The 20,621-nt window shown below is 39.0% G+C and overlaps 1 pseudogene across 1 annotated transcript; it reads right to left on the minus strand.

Moving 5' to 3' along the window:
- Positions 1-19,962: 19,962 nt before the first annotated feature.
- On the minus strand, positions 19,963-20,380 carry LOC308338951 (small ribosomal subunit protein uS12-like; annotated as a pseudogene). Its single transcript has one exon. The product of its transcript is annotated as a small ribosomal subunit protein uS12-like (transcript).
- Positions 20,381-20,621: the final 241 nt, after the last annotated feature.

The following is a 20,621-nucleotide window of genomic DNA, read 5'->3' on the forward strand; positions in this document are numbered from 1 at the left end:
CCAACGAGATGGGAGTGGATAAGATGGTTGTCTCATCCAATAGAAGCTTAAATGCAGTGGGGTGCTTCATCTTGGGCTGACTTCCTCCTGCCCTCCACCATGAGAAATGGTGTCAGAGAGTGGTGTTTGCGTTGGGGAGGGAGAGGACACGTGAGGCCTGCCGAGCGCAGCTGGGCCCGGCTGAGTCAAAGTCTTCAAGTAACGGAATCAGTAGGCGCTTGTCGTAAACTGTAAGCTGCTGAGCTACTGGGGCTCTTCTGTACTTACAGTTTCCTCATCCTACCTTTTGGAGGACATGGTCTAGTGGTCTTGGGAAAACTGTGGTGCCCCCAACACACTTTGGAATGTCAAACTTAAATGTCCTTATCATCATACTCACAATACCCGTATGTTGTCAAGACAGTAAACCTAGGAGCTGTAAAGAGATATTCTGACTATTTGGGGCCCTTTTTGTTTATATCTTTGAAGGATTAGTAATCGGTTTGAGGGACGAGTGTCTGTTGTCTTTCTCTACTGCTGTTGCAGAGTACCACATATTGGTAGTACTTGAATTACAGTTATTGGACTACAAGTGAATAACTTTACTTGGACTACAGTTATTTACTTACTCGAATTACAGTTATTTATTTGGAGTAGGTGGATAGCGATAATATTCTGCCTTTACATTTCTACAGCTTCTTTTGTCTAAAGCATTCAAAGAACTCTTGAAGCAGTGTCTCACTGAGTCTTACAATTCTGGCACGAGCAGGGAAGTAGCTATATTTATTCCACAAGGCTGGCAGGGCAGACACATGGAAGCAAGCGAAATGACAGTTCTGGGCAATAAAGTATCTGGATGTTTGAGTTATGTAGAAGGAATATCGATGACCAACTCAGTATAAAATAATTCCTATTACAAGTTGTTAAATACAGTATACTACTTAGGGACTCTAAACAAAGTTCAGCTTTTTCGTGGAAAAGAGCAGGGAACAAATTAAATAAATGATAGCATCTTTTAAGGTGAAGCATCTGTTTTCATTCCTACTGTGAATATTCTGACAAATTTCCTTATCTTTTTAATAATTTCCTTACATCTATATAAAAACATTAGAATTTTATTTTTTTTTGTCCTTTCTTTCATTGGAATTTTCTGAAAGATTTCTTTGTGGTGAAGTACATAGTTCAGTATAAAAATTTAATAAATACAAGAGAACAACGTGTATTCTTGGCTAACGTGGTACCTAGTTCTAGATATTTCTATTAAAGTAGGTTTATTCATTGTGAATTACATTTCTTTAGAGCCTTAGGAATGTTTTCTGTGCTTGATTTACCAAGTTCTGAAAGAGATATATTAAAATCCTTCACTGTGATCATGACTGCTATGATCAAAATTACCTACCAATAAATATTCTGTTCACTCCTTTTCATTCTTTAAAGATTTCAACACTATTCAGCACTACTCTTGTCCTTTCTTTTGATGATTTCAGCATTCACGTGGATGAACTGCTCAAAACCTTTTTCTCTTATTATCACTTATTTTTCTTCTACTTTTCCTCAGCCACTTACTCCCACATCTAGATCTTATTATTAACAATAATTTTAAAAATTTCCATTACCAATAATCAGAATGGGTTTAACTTCAAGCATTTGACATTCTGTCCACCGTCTTTTCCTATCTGTCCAGCTCATGTTCCATGGTAACATTTCTTCATCTGCCACATCCGATCCATGGATCCCACTGCTTCCATTGTGCATCATTCCGTCATATTTGCTTTTTCCTACAACAGCCTAAGTTCCATGGTCCATGACTATGATCACTCCTTTGTATAAACTCTCAGTTCCCTTGTTCTGTTTTTCCTCCATTCTATGCTGCTTTAAAACTCCAACTCTGGTTACATGTGACTCTCTATGTTCCCCTGCTCAAGAGAGAACACTGGGATGCTCCTGGGCAAAGTTACACATCAGCTTGGCTGCTTTCGCTTTCATTTATGACCGCAAAAGGGATGCTATCGATTACTTCCACTACACCCCCCACTCATTTAGGAAACTGTTTTGCAGTTTCCCCTTTATAGAAACTTCATGTCTCTTCCCACCTCCTCACTCTCAGCTAATCACATCACTTCTATTTCAATGAGAAAACAGGAGCCCCCGGAAGACGAGTCCCAGTTCTTCTCAACACCAGGCTTAGGCCCTCACACACATCTGCCTCCCTAGATTCTTCCCTCCCCTCTCTCACAATGAAGGGTCTCTGTGGCCTCCCAGGACCAACTCATCCCTTCTGTATTCAGTCTCCTGACCCCTTCTCTACTCATGAATTTGTCTGTTTTGCTAAGTGTTCTTTCTCTTTCCTTCCATTCTGTATCACTAATCTTTCCTTCTCTGATGATCTAAGGGATCATTCCCATTTGTATATAACATAGTGTAAAAGGCCCATTACAAACAAACCTTTCTCAGATCTCACACTCTCCCCCCAGATACTGCACTATTTCTGTTTTCTTGAAATACTCATTGTGTTCCATTCTCACCTTATGCTCTCTCTTGGACCTACTCCATTCAGACTGTGTCCTTCCAGCACACCAAAGCTATCTTTCCAAAATTATGGATGACCTCCATGCTGCTAAATCCGGTTATTAGTTCTTAGTTCTTAATCCTCATCTTCAGTTACTCACCAGCATTTTCATACAGTCAATCGCTTCTTTCTTGAAAGGCATCCTTTAGTTTCTGGGACACATCCCTGTCCTGGTGTCCCCCTTACCTCCTTGCCTACTCCTGTTTAGTCTCCTTCATAGCTCCTTTCCTCTTTCTTGTCTCTAAATGCTGGAAGGCCCCCAGGGCTTGGGACAACAACCTAGTTCTCTTCTCCATATACAAGATTTTTCTTAATTTTCTCAACCAAGGCGTTTTAATGCTTTATATGTTGACAATTCCTAAATTAGCTTCTTCAGTGTTGGCTTCTCCCTTGGGCTCTAGGCTGGTAGACCCAACTTGCTACTTGATATCACCTCCCAGATGTCTAATAGGTATTTTGAACAGAACTCTTGATTTATCTTAGTCTTTCATTTCTCAATGACACCATGATTCACTGAATTATCTATGCCTCAGATCTAGGAGTTATCTTTGGTTCTGCCATTTTCCTCACACCCCACATCAATATACCAGCTTTACAATATAGCTGAGATTCTGTCATTTCTCAGCACTTGCACTGCTATCACCCTCATCCAAGCTTCTGTCATCTCTCTTGGTGTATTCCAAACCTCCTCACCCCTCCTCCTGGCTTTCTTTGCACCTCCTTTCAGTCAGTTCTTAGGACAGCAGTCAGAGTAATCTTGTATAAAGCAAAGTTTACAATCTTTCAGTGATTCCGAATTCTCTTAATAAAATAAAAATTCCCTACAATGGCTCACAAGTTCTACTCGATCTGGCCCCAACTACCCTCTGACTCCATCTCCCAGTCGGTCTGGTTCCATCAGCTCCAGCCACACCAACTTGCTTAGTAAGCAAGTCTTTGAACACGTCAAACTTGTTCCTGCCTCAGGGTCTGCATGTTTGTCCCTCATGTCTCCTGGGATGGGTTGACTCCAGAGCTCCAGATTGCTTTCTAGCTTTATCTGTTTAAGATCTTTGCTCAAATAGCACATTTTAAGAGAGACCCTCTTTGAAAATCAGATCCTAATTAGTCTTCAGTATCTTCCTTCAGTGTCTTATACTGCTTTCTTATATTATATATTTCTTTATTCATTGACTATTATCCTTCATGCTACAATGTAGATTCTATGAATGTGAGAAATGTGTCTGTCATGTGAGAATCAACCTATTCACTGATATACTTCTAGTGAATAACCCTTAGCAGGCTGCAAGTGCTTAATATATATTTGTTGAATGACTATATGCTTGGATTATTTTTGATATTTGATGTATCAACACTGTTGTATCCTTTTTGTGCACTGTTAAGTTTTATAATTTTTTGAAAGATTTTTATTTATTTATTTGACAGACAGAGATCACAAGTAGGCAGAGAGAGAGAGAGGAGGAAGCAGGCTCCCCGCTGAGCAGAGAGCCCGATGAAGGCAGAGGCTTTAACCCACTGAGCCACCCAGGTGCTCAGTTTTATAATTTAAAAATATTCCTTGTTCTAACTAATGTTCTGGCCTTAGATTCTAGCTTATTTGATATCAGTATTGTTGCCCATGTTCTTTTGTTTACATGAGACTACATCTTTGTGTATCTCTTTTTGTTTATTACTGTTTTTCATGATATCTTCCATTTCATTCCAATTTTACAAATCCAGATTGAATTGTTCCCTGGAAGCAGTGGCTTTAGCACATAGAAACATCAACAGTTGGGATTCTCTGGATCAGGTAGATTTCTTGAAGTTAACCCCTTAAATAAGAGCCTTCTCCTGGTACGCTGCTAGCTGGATGGTGAGGGAAAAGACTGGAACCTGTGGGCCCTCCTCATTTGCTTTTGTTGAGTTTGAATATCATTTGTGTATAAGGAGCCGGGACAGGAAGAAATGGGGCCTTATGTCAAGTTGTTAGTCGATGAGTATATGAAAGCCCCAAAGTATTGTTCTGAGTGGCATGTTTTTCACCAAGCTCATTTATGAATAGACCCTGGTATTGCCCAAGAGTCCATGATAGAAATCTGAGGGAGATTTACCCATTCACCAGAAATCATATTAGGTTAAACTTCTCTCTTAACACAGTTTTCACAGCAGCTATTCTAACCTGGGACCAAGACTGTCATTTCTCCCTCCTTTTATTCCTTAATATTGCCGTCTAAGGTCCATCCACACTCATGGCTGAAGGGGGAAGGTCAGGCATCTGTGAACAATAAAAAGACTAGTGTGTTTATACTCTATCAGTGACATGTCCAATATGATGATCTTCTAAAACTCTGCCTCACAGTGCAAAAAAATCACAGAATATTTTCTCCTGTCACCAACTCTGAACAAGTTGCTGATAATGTAAAACTAATTCCTCACTTTTCTAGACAAGTATGTCACTCAGCTTAATATCCTTCTTGACAAAAGCAACAAGGTAGCCAGTATTCCCTTGTCAGGTTAAAGTAGTAAAAGAAATAAAAATTGGAAGAAGCCAACTGGGGATTTTTGTCCCATTTAAATTTTATTATAAACTTTTTACCTCGAGAAAATTCAAATGTAGTACACCAATATGTAGAGGTCTAAGTTTGACTATCAGACCCAATAATGAGAGTGGATTCTAAGATGTAGTTATAGGTAGCATTGATTGAGCAAGAAAGGTCATGTACACTTGTCCATTAGACCTTGAAGCTTGCTTCACTGCGATTCACACAATCAATTAAATTTTCTTGAACTTTTATATTTTAGAGAACTTGCTGATTGATTAGTAATTCTCTGTATTGTGAGGCTGATAAAAACACAAGAAACAAAAACTTCAAGTTAAATTAAAGACCTGGGGAGGATTTCCTGGTCCTACTTTGAGAAGTAGGGTCTCTTCCCTTGTTAATTTGTCAACTTTTTTGAGCATTTCCTAAATTTTCACTTTCATTCATTTATTATTTACTGAGTAACTTCTGTGTGTTAAGAATGTCAGGGAATATACCCTTGAACTCATTTGTACTCAGTACCCATCGGAAGTTAACTTAGAAAAACATTACTAAACAGCTTCTCTTAAAACCTTATTGGGTTTCACTTAGATAAGGGGAAAAAAAATCACAAGTATTACTATAAAATGAATAACCATTAGTTCCTCATTTTTAACCACCAGCAGAATAATTTCTTAATTTTTGTAAACTCTTACTTTTTTAATTCAATTTTACATATTATCTTACACTATTTTAAAATTTTTATTTTTTATTTTTAAAAATTTTTTCAAAAAGATTTATTTATTTATTTAACAGAGAGAGAGAACACGCAGGCAGAACAACAGGGAGAGGGAGAGGTAGAAGCAGACTCTCTGCCAAGCAGGGAGCCTGATGTGGGACTCAATTCCAAGACGCTGGCATCATTACCTGAGCTGAAGGCAGATGCTTAACGACTGAGCCACCCAGGCGCCCCTTAAAATTTTGATATAGAAAGATCCCCTGTCCTTGCACTTGGATGACAAACTTTTGAAAGAACTTTGGGGACACCTGAGTGGCTCAGTTGGTTGAGTGTCCAATTCTTGATTTCAATTCAGATTATCATCCCAGGGTTGTGAGATGGAGCCCTGTGACAGACTCTGTGCTCAGTGGGAATCTGCTTAAGATTCTCTTTCTCCCTCTCCCTCTGCCCCCCTCAACACAGGTTCTCTCTTGCTTTCTCTAAAATCAATCAATAAATCAATTTTTTTTGGTCTATTATGTCCTAGTCTTTTATCTCGCTCATGTTTCCTTGGAATACACATGGTGCCAGGAATCTAGTAGCTGTTTGATAAATGTGTTAAAAAAGAATGAATAAATTAATGAATGAAGAATTGATCCTTGTATCTGAGGTGACAGAATATTAATTATATCTCCTTAAAATCATAAATATCTTGCAAAGTTTATTAAGAATTTTAAGTATCACAATAAAAGCAAGTACCCTAAGTTGTATGAAAAAACAAAATGAATCTCGCTAGACATCGTTTCCTAGGTAGACTCATGCCTTTGTCTTCTTTCTGCTGAGTATCTTGTAGTCCATACTTAGAGCAAATGTAGTCCATACTTAGAGCAAATCTCCATGTATGTTTAGCAGGATCGGTGACAGATGGCAATTTATCAGTTTCTTTCTATATTGGTGGCTAAAACTTATGGCTCTCAGCACTTCCCAGTTGCTGGTGATTGATGGATTTGTTTACTACTTCTCCCTTTGGTCTGGAGGGAGATACTGAGTGGGGCTTCTGCCAGCACTCTGGAAGGTTTGGCTGAGTCCCAGAGCCAAGAGCTCTGAAGCCCCAAGCTGTGTTTATGCCTCAGAGGCCCTTGGGCTTTGGGGGATTTTAATCACTTTCCAAACAGATGTATTTCTGTTAGGATGGACAAGGTATTGAAATTGCAGTCTGCCCAGTCGAACCTAAATTCTGTTTGGTCATAAAAGTGTTCATTTTTTTGCTTCCAACAAAGAAAATAAGTGGATATCATTGTGTCTTTCAACTTCATTCCTGTTTCCACAGTTTCATTTCTGATGAGAAGTCAAGAGATTGCTAAACTCTAATCTCAAATTATGAATAACACCTTTTTGGTTGAACAAGAGGGTTAAACGGAAGCCAGTATGTAAGACGGCAGCAAACTCTCTGAGCACAATAAGCTTGTACAAGGTAGTATAGTGTGTGTGTCTCTGTGCAAGGAAAAGATGTGTGTGTGTGTGTGTGGGTGAATGAGTATGCTTTACCCACAGGCAACATGTGTCTACTTCTTATTATCTGATAAGGTCCATAGTGTGCTACTAAATTGCAAACATTGGCTTTCACACAAAAATAAAAGTTCCTTTTAATTGACTAGAACTGTCCTACAAAGAAGGAAGGTGGGAATTTAAGCCAAAAATAATAAAATAATTTTTTGTACCTTCCTGCTGCCAAGAAAACATCATATATACAGTGAGATAATTGACTCGTATTGCTTTGTATGCCTGGCAGCCTTCCTCTTTCTCTCGTTTATTTCTCCTGTATTATGTGTTGCCTTCTCTGAAAAGCCCATAGAAGGCAAATTTGGTATTTTTATTGTATTGAAATGATTCTGGTAAAAACAGGTTCTAAATAAACACAACAGGTGTCAAGAAAAGCAGCTGGATCTGGATTAGAGGTATAACAGATGGGAAAACATTAAATTGAAAAGGGAGAGAGCAAAACTTTGACTCTCTGATACAGACACCATTGTAGTTATGGGTTTGCGACCATTTCCAAGAGCTGCGAGCCACCAGCCTTCACCAAACTGTGACACTGAGTTCGAAGTGAAATTGTCAAGAGAATGGAATTGAAGACAGATGTCCTTTAGAGGGACAGGAAGAGAGAAGATGAGACGGTATCTAGTTGACTCAAAATTTTGGTGAGATAAATATGGTATTTTTCTATAAAAAAAATTGCCTGTGCTATAATAAGGAAGAAATAGCTATTTTAGAACTTGTGTAAAGCAATGTTGTTATGTTTTCTACCCTTGTAACCTCTGATTCTTTCGGTTGTATGAGTCAGGATGTAAACACTGAACATTGTTAACAATAACAAATTATTTCACTAGTTCTAGTCTTTGCGGAATCTCCCCTCACCCGGTGTTTCTGGAAACACCCAAGGTGTGTTTTTTCTAAGTTACCTGATAAACCCCTTTTAGCTCTCGGTCAACCCTTTTTCTTCTACTCTTAACTTCTTAAAGGGCCTATTTCTGAGAACCTCAATTCTCAGCAAGTCTCGTGAGAGCCCTTTTCAACGGCTGCAACATACTTGCAATGTGTGTGAATTAATATGTTGGGACCCTTTGGGTCGCAAGTGACAGAAGCCCAGGTTAATTTTACCCAGACTGGCTGATGAAACCCAACGAGGGGATTGCAGCCCTCGCAAGGGCATGAGGAATCAGACTACTCCCGCCTTGTCAGGAGCCTTTCTTTCTCATCTCACCTTTTTGCCTCTACTTTGTTCTCATCTTCAGACCAGCTTCCTCTTCTCCAAACCACATGTTCTTAGTATCCAATCCTTGCATTTCATAATCCAGGCTCCCCAGAAAGAGGGTCAACTCTCTCAGTTCTAGAATTTTCAGACAAGGAACTTGTGGGCTCAGTGTGGGTCAGGTGCTCTCCCCTGGGCCGATCCGCTGTGGCTGTGGGGTACTAATACTCTGGTTGGCTCAGCGAGAGATGGCACGTCCCACTCCTGGACCAATCAGTGGTGGTCAGCCAGCAAGATGAGGGGGTTATGTCGCTGCTAAGTGATACATGGTTAGGAGTCACATCTGTCTTCATCACTACTGAATAGACCTTATAAGTAGGCATTCTAAAAATTGTGGAAAGAATGAATTATGTGTGTGCATGCTTGTGTGTATGTGTGTGTGGGGGTGTGTGGGTGTGTGGGTGGGTAGTGTGGAATGATGGGTAGTAGAGAAAAAGGGCTTTTATATACTTCTAACCATGCCATGTCTCACTAATGCCCAGAGTGACAACACAACCAAACTGAAGGTATTCCACAGTTCCAACATCCTGCTGATTTCTAACAGTGTCAAAACTCATGGCAACCTCCTCTAAGTTCTGGGCTTCATTGAGGCAAGGAGAATTCCTTCCCCATGGCTGCTGCTGCCATGGTTTGTTCACATACGTTGTGGTTGGGCTGGGCTGGAGCTGTTCTTCCACATTAGTCACTGGCACGTAGGGAGTAATGGTAAATGGTAGATGCCTCTGCTCTTGTTCAAGTAGACCACACGGGACAGGCTGTTGAAGTGGGGACAGCCTTCTCTCTTGCTCCTAGGTCAAAGGCCCTACAGTGATGTTGGAGGTTTGATGGATTCCTTCAGCATCAACTGTAGGTCTTAGACCTCAATCTCATCTTCTGCTGCTAATAATCCCTTTTTGGACGATGGAGTTCAGACTGCGTCAGGTTGTGTTCCTGAGTGACTCTTCCTTTAGGATAGGTTATTTCCCACAGGTCCCCATGTGCTTCATCCAACTCACGCTGTGATGAGTCTGCTCTGTTCTCTCGACGTGCCTGCACGTGTTCAAATCTGTAAGTGTACACGAATTAGGCTGGAACTGGGACTGGAGAGCAGAACAGGGTTAGTCAGAACACCCCCGCATGTGACTGCCATTTGTCCATTTCAAACACCCAATGCAGGAGAGTGGACAGGACCAACTTTAGATGTGATAGTGAATGCTAAAAAGTGTGTCTTTCCAAGCTCCACCTTTCCCTTCTTGTATCCTTTTATTTCCCTTCTGGGTGATGATTGCCCTTTGCCTTAAGACATTGAGCCATGTAGGTATTTGCATTTTTAACCTTTTCAAATTTTGCTGCCATATTGTCATCAAAATTGTTGGCTGATATAATTGTGGGCCACAAAAGTTTCATTTAATCGGCTCTAACCAGGTAAAAGGGAGGTGTTCTTTGGGTGGTGGTTGGGGTGGCAGACACAGGTAGGAGTCAGCCCCAGCCTCTATCCCCTTTCCTATTCAAACATTCCTTGTGCCCTTGGAGAGAATGAGTCAGGAGTAAGCCACACAGAGAACACTAGAGTAGCTTCAAGGATGGAGGAGTAAGTGGTCATTGTCACTTGCATCTTTGGGACTGGGAGCTCACCCCAGAGGGGCTGTCACCTCCACCACCAGCTAGTGTGCTCGCAGCTTTCTTTTCCCTTCTTCCTTGGCCTGGATGTAGGTCAGTGCTATCTCAGTCTCAATCACTTTTTTCCCCATAGTATGTCTTCAGACTTACTGTGTTTACTTCCTTTATCTTTATCTTTATTTTTATCTTTATTTATTTTAGAGAGGGAGAGAACAAGTGGGATCGAGGGAGGGCAGAGGGAGAGGGAGAGAGAGAGACTCTTAAGCAGGCTCCACGCCCAGCACAGAGCCAGATGCAGGGCTCGGTCTCGCCACCCTGAGATCATGACTTGAGCCAAAACCAAGAGTCAGAGGCTTAATGGACTGAGCCTCCCAGGTGCTTCTGTGTTTACTTCTTTCAAATTTGAAAATAGTAGCAACACGATGACAAAAATTTGGAAAACAGAGAAAAGATGAAAAACTATGAATGTTCTCTATTCTAATAAAAAAGTTCAATTTTTAATATAATCATTCCTTTCTATTTTTTTTTCTCAGCATAGTTTTAAAACCATATACAAAAATATGAAATATTTGGATCAATTGGAAGTCCATTTTTCTATCCTAACTTGTTTTTACTTATTCTTTCATATGCCTCTTAGACATTTTTGTGTGGTCTTCTTAACCAGTGGGTACAGAATTTTGTACTTAATTACAAAATTAAGTTTGTATTCAATTTTATCCCCTCCCCCGAAGATACAGAATGGTTTCTTATTTGATTTTAACTTCTGGTCATAAAGTTTCTAACAATTGAATCTGTTTTTAAAAAAATGCTCTTTAATAGATGAAATGCTGCCGTTGGTTTGGAGCTTAGAACTCCCTTGATAACTGAACTGGGCCACAAGACTGAACAGTTCTGCTGTTTGAGACAGTCCTACACACCCGTCCATCATAAAGTTCAGTCGGATAGTTATGTAACCCAATATAAAGGAAAGGGAGAGGAAACATGTATTTCATGTACGATATAGGGCCATAAGGATGTATAATAGGGCCAAAAAGTAATTTGCTGCTTCTCATGCCAGTCCAGGGGAGATTTTGCAGTTTCTTCTCATCTCTCCCTTGATTTTTTTTTTTTTTTTAACATCACTTCCAAAAATCTCAAAAAACTTTAGGCAATTTCTTTTTCATTGATGGTCTGGGTACAAATAACAGCATCTTACTCTTTCAGAATGCAGAAAGAAACTTTGAGAATTAAGCCACTTTCCAGCCACTTTCAAGTTATTTTCTAATCCTCATTCCCCAAACAAACAGACTCCCAGATCAATTCCCTACAATTAATTATCTGAGAATATTTCAGGTTAATATGGATTATTTTGGTCTCGATTGTCTTGAAATCACACTTTTGATATGTACCTCTATTTACCTAAGAGAGGAAAGTTTATGTATCACAGCAAAAAGTCTCAACGATTGCTTCAGAATTCTGTCCCACAGTGAAAGCTGGTTTTTCAAGTTGTCTGTTTTGAAAGAAAGCCAGAAAACATCCCTGAATCATTACTGGCCTAATTCTGGAGCTCCGCTTGCTGTGGCTTTAGGTGTAGCATTCATTAGCTCTGCAACACAAACATCTGTCCTCCGAATGGGACTGAGCGGTGGGGATTTGCTGAGTCCCATGGGATCAATCAGTTCTGGGCAGCCTGTGTCTTCAGAGACCAAGGGACTGGCTGTGGAGGGGGGGCGCTATTTGCCTCCTTTCGTTTTCAACATGGGTGAAACCCCCAGTGTATTTGATTGCAAGATTATTAAATTTTATTTGTATCCATAAACAATTTTAAGGAAAATTTATATGAAGTACGTAATTTGAGAGACAGCTATTTTGGCTTGTGGCTTTGAATTCTTTCCTCTTCATCTTCGTTCTACATCCCCAAATTTATTTCCAATTTGAATTTTCCTGGTAGAGAAGGTTGAGTTGACATTTGTATTTTGAAGGATCTTTTTAGTCCTAATGGTTCTAACTCTGCCTTTAGGATTGAAGATTGTTTGGCAGGAGAGGCATGCTGTCAAAATGGTAAATGGAAGTTCGGATTTCAAGATGTGGCCCCTTGATGTATCTGGACTGAATATTTCATCTTGTCATATTTAAATATCTGAATATGTAATACTAATCTAGGTCATAATTTCAAACTTTTTGGTCTCAGGGCTACTTTACATTTTTAAATATTATTTAAATATTATTGAGGCTTTCCAAAAACAGTATGGAGGTTCCTAAAAAAGTTGAAAATAGAGCTACTATATGACCCAGCAATTGCACTATGGGTTATTTATCCCAAAGATACAAATGTAGTGATCTGAAGAGGCACGTGCACCCCAATGTTTATAACAGCAATGTCCACAATAATCAAACTATGGAAAGAGCCTAGATGTCCACCAACAGATGAATGGATAAAGAAGATGTGGTGTACATATATATGATGGAATATTATGCAGTCATCAAAAATGAAATCTTGGGGGCACCTGGGTGGCTCAGTGGGTTAAAGCCTCTGCCTTCGGCTCAGGTCATGATCCCGGGGTCCTGGGATCGAGCCCCGCATCGGATTCTCTGCTTGGCAGGGAGCCTGCTTCCTCCTCTCTCTCTGCCTGCTTCTCTGCCTACTTATGATCTCCGTCTGTCAAATAAATGAATAAAATCTTTAAAAAAAATGAAATCTTGGATTTGCAATGATGTGGATGGAACTAGAGGGTATTATGCTAAGCAAAATAAGTCAATCAGAGAAAGACAATTATCATATGATTTCACTGATATGAGGAATTTGAAAAACAAGACAGAGGATCATAGGGGAAGGGAGGAAAAAATGAAACATGATGAAACCAGAAAGGGAGACAAACCCTAAGAGACTGTTAATCTCAGGAAATAAATTGAGGATTGCTGGAGGGGAGGGGATTGGAAGGAATGGGGTGGCTGGTGGTGGACATTGGGGAGGGTATGTGCTATGGTGAGTGCTGTGAATTGTGTAAGACTGATGAATCACATACCTGTACCCCTGAAACAAATAATACATTATATATTAATTAAAAAATAAATATTATTGAGACTTCCCAAAGAGTTTTCGCTTATATATATATAATATATATAATATATATATGGTTTATATTTATCAATACCACTTTAGAAATAAAAAATATTTTTCTATATCACTTTAGAAATAAAAAATATCAATTCATTTAAAATTCTGAAATAATTAACCAAATACATGTCCTGTAAATAATATTTCTGTGCAAATATTAAGCTTTTCTAAAATAAATGAAAAGAATGACATTGTTTCACATTTTTTCATTTCACATTTTTGAAATTTTTGTGCTTGGTACAAGACAGATGAATTTTCATATCTGCTTCTGAATTCAATCTGTTGCAATATGTTATTTTGGTTGAAGTACGTACAGATATATAGTTTGAAAAGAGTATGTTAGTAGCCCTAAAAAGGTCATTATGAGTAATCTTTTTTTGATATTACCCCTACACTAGACAAGTGTTAGTTTTTTAAAGGTTAGTTCCAATGTGGACTCAGAAGCGTGTCAATGTATCTGTTACATTCGAATCTTTTTGTCTATCTTGTAATGTGACTGACTGTTTTCACGATGCTTGGTTTTATAACATCATGTGCTGGTTATTTGGAAAATATTGGTTCACTGAGTTATGCATATTTTCCAAATGTTAACACATTTTATTATATAATATGATGAAATCACGTTCATTTATATCACCACAGATCCTATCAGAAAGTTGTATTACAAAGTTGTCAACCTCAATGTTGGGTATGAGGTGTTCAAATTGTTAATTTTTGTTGAAAACTCAAGTTCAGTCACTGGCAACGGATATTATCTGTTGTTTTCCTTAAAGCAACAGGCTTCCATTATTCATTATTGAGAAAATATCTGTCAGATACCCAACCTGAGTAACCGTAATCAGAACTCTCCGGGAACTTTCAGGCAAAATGATGTTCCATGAAAAGAGCAGCTGGTTTGGATCACAGCCTGGATGTGTGAGTGTTCCTCAAGACCAACATTGTTCTACACTATGTAGCAGGAGTGCTCTAAAAGCAGAGATCTTAAGAGTTCTCATCACAAAGAAAAAAATTGTTACCATATGTGGTGAAGGATGTTAAGACTTACTGCGATCATTTCGCTATTTATATAAATGTTGAATCAGTATGTTGTACACCTGAAAGTAGTATGTTATATGTCAATTGTATCTTAATAAATTTAAAAAAAACTTTAAATAATAAAGAAGTGGTATATGTTTATGTCTCATTTTTTTCAAACAGACAATTAAAAATATGTGTACTTAAGTCTTAACTTTTAATAAAATTAACAGTTCTATTGTTTTTTAAAGACATCATTAAATGAAACAGCTATTCAGATATTCATCATTAGTATTACTTTATTTTGTTTTTTTGAAGTATAGTTGACATACAGTTACATTAGTTTCAGGCCCACAACATAGTGATTCAATTTCTCTGTACCTTAGGCTATGCTCACCACAAGTGTAGCTACCGCCTGTCACCCTACAATGCTATCACAGTATCATTGGCTGTATTCCCCGTGCTGTGCCTTTTATTCTTGGGACTTTTTCATTCCGTAACTGGAGGCCTATATCCCCCTCTCTCCTTCAGCCTTTTTGCCCATCCTCCCAACCCCCTTTCCTCTGGCAACCATCAGTGTGTTCTATGTATTCGTTGGTCTGATTGTGCTTTTTGTTTGAGTCCCCATATGAGTGAAAATATACGGTATTTTTCTTTCTCTAACTTATTTCACTTACCATTTTACCTCTAGGTCTGTCCATGTTTTAAATGGCCACATCTCATTCTTTAATGGCTGAGTAATATTCTATTGCATATACACACATAATATTTTTATTCAATCATCTATTGATGGATGCTTGGGTTGCTTCTTTTAAAAAAATTTTTTTTAAATTTATTTATTTGTTAGAGAGAGAACGAGCGAGCACAGGCAGACAGAGTGGTAGGCAGAGGCAGAGGGAGAAGCAGGCTCCCCGCCGAGCAAGGAGCCCAATGTGGGACTCGATCCCAGGATGCTGGGATCATGACCTGAGCCGAAGGCAGCCGCTTAACCAACTGAGCCACCCAGGCGTCCCTTGGGTTGCTTCTATATCTTCACTGTTGTAAATAATGCTGTAGTGAACATAAGGGCGCCTGGATGTTTTTGAATTAGTTTTTCTCATTGGTAGTATTTTTACTGCACATATGCTGTGTGTATGTTGGGCACCATTGCTTTGAGTTGTGCTTAAGCACTGTTTCTCCCTCTATTGCTTTGTACTATCAGTGCAAATGCCAACACTGTGGAAATGTCACTAACATGATAGCATTGTTATGAAAATGGTTCTGACTTCATGGTCTTTCTGAAAGTGACTCAGGGATCCTCAGAGGTCTGTGTACCACACTTTCAGAATCACTGATCTAGATTCTCAACTGTTTTTTTTTTTTTTTCTTTTTTGGTCTACAGTTTTGATATTTGATAGAAGCAGACTAAGTGAAAAAATATTGGAAATGAAATTTTAATTGTTTTATAGGTCACAAGTTTTAATCTAAAAGAAACAGCAATGTGTTTTCCACTGTACAAAAGAAATTTCCAGAAGTTAAAAGCACACGGTTCTCAAATTTATCTTAGACTATGAGGATGAAAAACAGAATTCAAGCCTTGTAGTACTTACTCATTCAACACATATTTTTAAATGTTTACTCTTATAAAGTTACATGGAAATGAGAAATAGAAAATTTAGAAGTGATAAATATATATTCATACACTTCTATTAAAAAGTTTTTTGTAATTAATTTAAAATCTATTTATGTGTATGCTCCATAGATTAAATTTCATCTGTTTAAGTGAATACCTACGTTGAGTTTCCAGTAGAGGAATCCTGGTATCAAATCAATTCTGAAACCATGGCCAATGGCTACAAAGTAACCGCTGCTACAAAGTAAGTAAAAGTGTTACATAGAATTTAGAATCCTTGCTATGAAAAGTTCTCTTTCCTTTCTCCATCCCTCCCTCCCCTCTTTCCTCCTTTTCTTCCTTTCTCTCTCCCTCCTACCCCCCCTTTTTTCCCTTGCCTCTCATTTGTGGAGAAAAGCTTATTTTTAAAGAAATTATCCACAGTGAATTACCTTCAGTTTGATAAAATTCCCCCCCATTGTTTTTATTTTTATTTTTATTTTTATTTATTTATTTTTAAATATTTCATTTATTTATTTGACAGACAGAAATCACAAGTAGGCAGAGAGAGAGAGAGAGAGAGAGAGAGAGGAGGAAACAGGTTCCCTGCTGAGCAGAGAGCCCAATGCGGGGCTCGATCCCAGGACTCTGGGATCATGACCTGAGCCGAAGGCAGAGACTTTAACCCACTGAGCCACCCAGGCGCCCCATATTTTTATTTTTATTTCTAAAGAGACTGTCTATTCTTGCTAAAATGTAGTCTTGGAATGAATCTGAGATAATTATTACACATCACTCCTACCTTCTGTTTTATTTTTATTTTCCACCTACAAGCACCTCTGTGAATTCCTTTCCCATGTATAAGGCTATTCTTAGAGCTCTTCCATATCACAGCGCTAACACCAACTTACTGGGCAGATGCTCTGCTCTTGGAGTCTAAGGACTGTGTAGTTTTAAGAGCCCTGGAGACAAGGAGACTTAAGTTCGAATGAATCATGTATCTAATGACTGTGGCCAAGTTATTTAACCTCTAGGGCCTTGATTTCTCTATCTATAAAGAGGGACTAATATTAGTACCTACTACCTGAGGTTTAATTAAGATAATACACATCCGGTGCTTAGTTCAAGGAATGGCACGTAGTTAACATTTAATGTATATTATTATTCCTTCTGAGTCTCAGTGTTCTCAGCGTTCAGCATATCACATGATATATAAATTAATTCTTTCCTGTATGGTCGACTTTTGTGCTAACAAAATTTCTGGAAACAATTGGCTGCTTAAAAAAGAAAAATCTATTAGTGTGAGGAGGATCATAAATGTACGTGTACTGTGTACATAGATGTCATAAGAAAATGCAGTTTATGTTCTCTCTCATTTAATCTTTTTCTGTAAGTACCTAATCTATGCTGAGTAGGAAAATGGGACAATTTATTCTAATCCAGTAATTTTCGTTTAATCCAATAAATTTAAGTCTTTAGACAACCTGGTTTTGTTTGTTTGTTTTTTCATCTAAATTTTGGTATTTTGGCTTCCTTCTTTTCAACCTGCTTTTCTCCCACATGGTGTCTGGGTGGATTGGAGAGGGGTATTCTGTGGTGAAGGGAAAGAAACAGTCTCGAAGATTTATTTTCAAGGCTGTGTACTGTCTTCCAGTCCCTGTGGAAATGCTTCTTGTTTACCTATGACCTCTCTTCCCTGTTATCCTCAGAAAGCCGAGGTTGTTGTCTACTTTACAAATCAGGGTGAGGGCTAAGTAGCTCTTTGGTTATTGGACACAAGCTCTCTGTGACATCCATTCAGTCCCTGAGCGCTGCCATCACCACCCTGATTTCTCAGGGTCCCAAAGGAGCTGAATTTGTGCACCACTTCGGGGTCAGGTGGGAATATCCATCTTAGGACGACTCAACTGAGAACCTTCTACTGCCTAATCTCACCGTGCCACAACTTTTACTCTTACTACCACTCCTTCCCTCATGTGAAGAAAGATGAAGTCTTCATGATTCAGGCATTCTCCGAAATCAAATATGCTTCTCCTGTCCAGAGCTTTGCTACAGGAGAGCGGGACCCACACGTCTCATCTACTGGCTTTCTAACTTCTTTACCTCATACCCTGGGTTCTGTCTTCAGGGACACCAGCCCTGACTCTCCATATTCTTAAAGTGGTGTTTTGTGATTTAGCCTTCTCGCTTTCTCCTGACAGTCTGCCTTTCAAGTCTACTCTCTCCCTTTAAGAGGTCAAGAAAGTCAGCTCTGAGATTCAGTGCTGGTAAATGGTGTCTTTGAGGCTATTTCCTCTCCCTACAGCAACAACTCAAGGCTCAAATTGCTGAAGAAAAGCTGAAAGGACTTCAAGGGGAAATTAAGAACATTGTTTTAATATTTACAAAATTATGTCCACTGTTAAGTTAATTTGCCAATGTTTGTTTAACTACAAAACCCATACTTTTCCCCCTGCACCATATTTGGCCATGGGCAAGCTTGTGGTCTTTCAGGGCAAGAGAGAAGAATATCAGAAATCAGAAGATTAAAGAGATTGGAAGCAGTTGGAATTTAGACACAAAGAGTGAGACTGAGATTCTCTCAGAGCAGTTGCGCCAAGAGTTACTGCTATCAAACTGGTATTCCTGAACATTTTCTGATGTTGCCTCAAGATTTAAATATCTCCATTTGAAAGGATTATTAGTAAAAGGACTACTTGCAATCCAACACATATAGATCTCTCCCAAAATAATTAGGATATGATTTAGAATATTGCCAGGTAGAATTTCTTTAAAATTTCAACATTTGCTTTGAGACCACCTTAAAAGAACTAGGCTGCGGGAGTTAGTCTGTCTGGAGTTGAGCCCTAGACCATACTCAAAGGGCACGTGAGAACTTCAGTTTTCTGATCTCTAAAATGAGGATTATAACAGTCAACATTTATTGAGTGTTTTCGTATGCGAGACACTCTTCTAAGCACAGACACATTAACTTATGTAATCAGTGAATAAGCTCAGGACGTATTGTTACAATATTTGTTTGCAGATGACAAAACTGGGTCTCTCAGAGATTAAATTATTTGTGCCCAGTCATATATAGTTAGTTAGTGGTGAAGGTGGGGTTAGAGCCTGGGCGCAGTGTGACTCGAGATCTGAATGATAATGGCTAACACACTTGGACATACTCTATGCCAGGCACGGATCTAAAAATTCTGTATCCTCTAAGATAGGAACTACTTTTATCTCATTTTACAGATTAGAAAACTGAGCACAGAGAGATTAAGCATCTTGATCAAGTGGACATGCTCAGTAAATATACAGCAAGGTCCACCTGGTCTGGCTTCAGTCTGTGCTCTCAATCTCCATGCTCTACTGTCTCAAAGGGTTTTCATGGGCAATCACTAAGAAAATCCACACGAAACACTTAGCCCAGCACCTGGCACAGAGGAAATGTTCCACGAAATGAATTATTATCAACCAGGAAATCCTATAAATTGGCAAATGTGACTGAGGTCATTGAATCACGGAGTGTTCTGTGCAGGGAGATCTTTTGTTATATGTGCTTTTCTGGTGACTCTTCTCATGATTTCGTTTTGTGTAATTTCCTTCATTCATTCATGAATTCGTTCAGTCAGTCAGTCTTATCTCACACGTTACTTTTAGTATGCTAACGCTGTGCCAAGTGATGGTGTATGATGTCTAGATACCTCTTTGGAAAAAGACTCATAGATTCATTGTACTGAAATTCAAGAAGCACTAAACAGCTTTAAAAACAAATTCTGTATCAGCAGTTGAAATTCTCTTACTAGCTAATTTCAGTTGTTGGGAGGAACTTGCTCTCGGATTTGGTGATGCCGAGGAGCGCTATCATTTACCTCCTTCAGGCTAAGTTTTTGCACAGATCTTGCAACATTTCCCCACTCCTAACTGAGATGTTTTATCTCTTACTCTGAAAACTGTGTGCCAAAACCCTACTGTCCAGTTCACTGTTATTTCCTTAGATGTTTTATTTATGATTTCTGGTTTTCCTGGCATATGAAAATTTATTATTGTCATGTGTTCACCATCCAAACTTATGCTTTTGGTCCTTCCTTCTTGCCTTCTTATCAGGCCAAAAGAGAGACACTGGCTATTTTGACAACCTTAACATGAACTCCAGGAAGGTCACTGACAGCATGACCTTTGTGACCAAATCCAGCGATCAGAACCTCATTATTGTCTTCGATAAAATTCAAACAACCATCGTTGGATACGCGTGCTGTGACTTTTTAATTTTTTCTTATTGTTTTGCCATTCTTGATCAGCTGGACCCCGACACATTTCCTGATAGCAGAATTTGGTTGTTTGGCTTCAACCCTTTCTTTTTCTAGCATGATTTCCTTGGCGTGGGAAGTTCCTCCAAAAAGGCTTGGCCTTTGGGGCTGGACCCAAATCGGCTTTCTTGGACTATTTATCATGCCACTTCTGATCTCATCCGTGGCTACGGAGTTTCCTGGCAGTAGGAAGACTGTGACACTTGCCCATCCCTCCCTGGCGCCACTGGCCAGAGCAAAAAAGAGAAACAGTGCAGGAAGGAGCCACCTATCATTTCCTTAAACATTTTTAAAACACGGCTTCTGTTCTAAATGCCATTTTGCTTCTGCTAAGGGATTAAGAGAGAGTTTGTGGAACCTAAAAAGCACAGGTTTCGGAATCAGAGCACAAGTTCAAAACCAGTTCTCTTGGCTCTTTGACCACTAGTAAATGGTTTAACTGCGTTAAACCT

This window comes from Martes martes (genome assembly GCF_963455335.1).
Source record: "Martes martes genome assembly, chromosome: 2".
NCBI lineage: Eukaryota > Metazoa > Chordata > Mammalia > Carnivora > Mustelidae > Martes > Martes martes.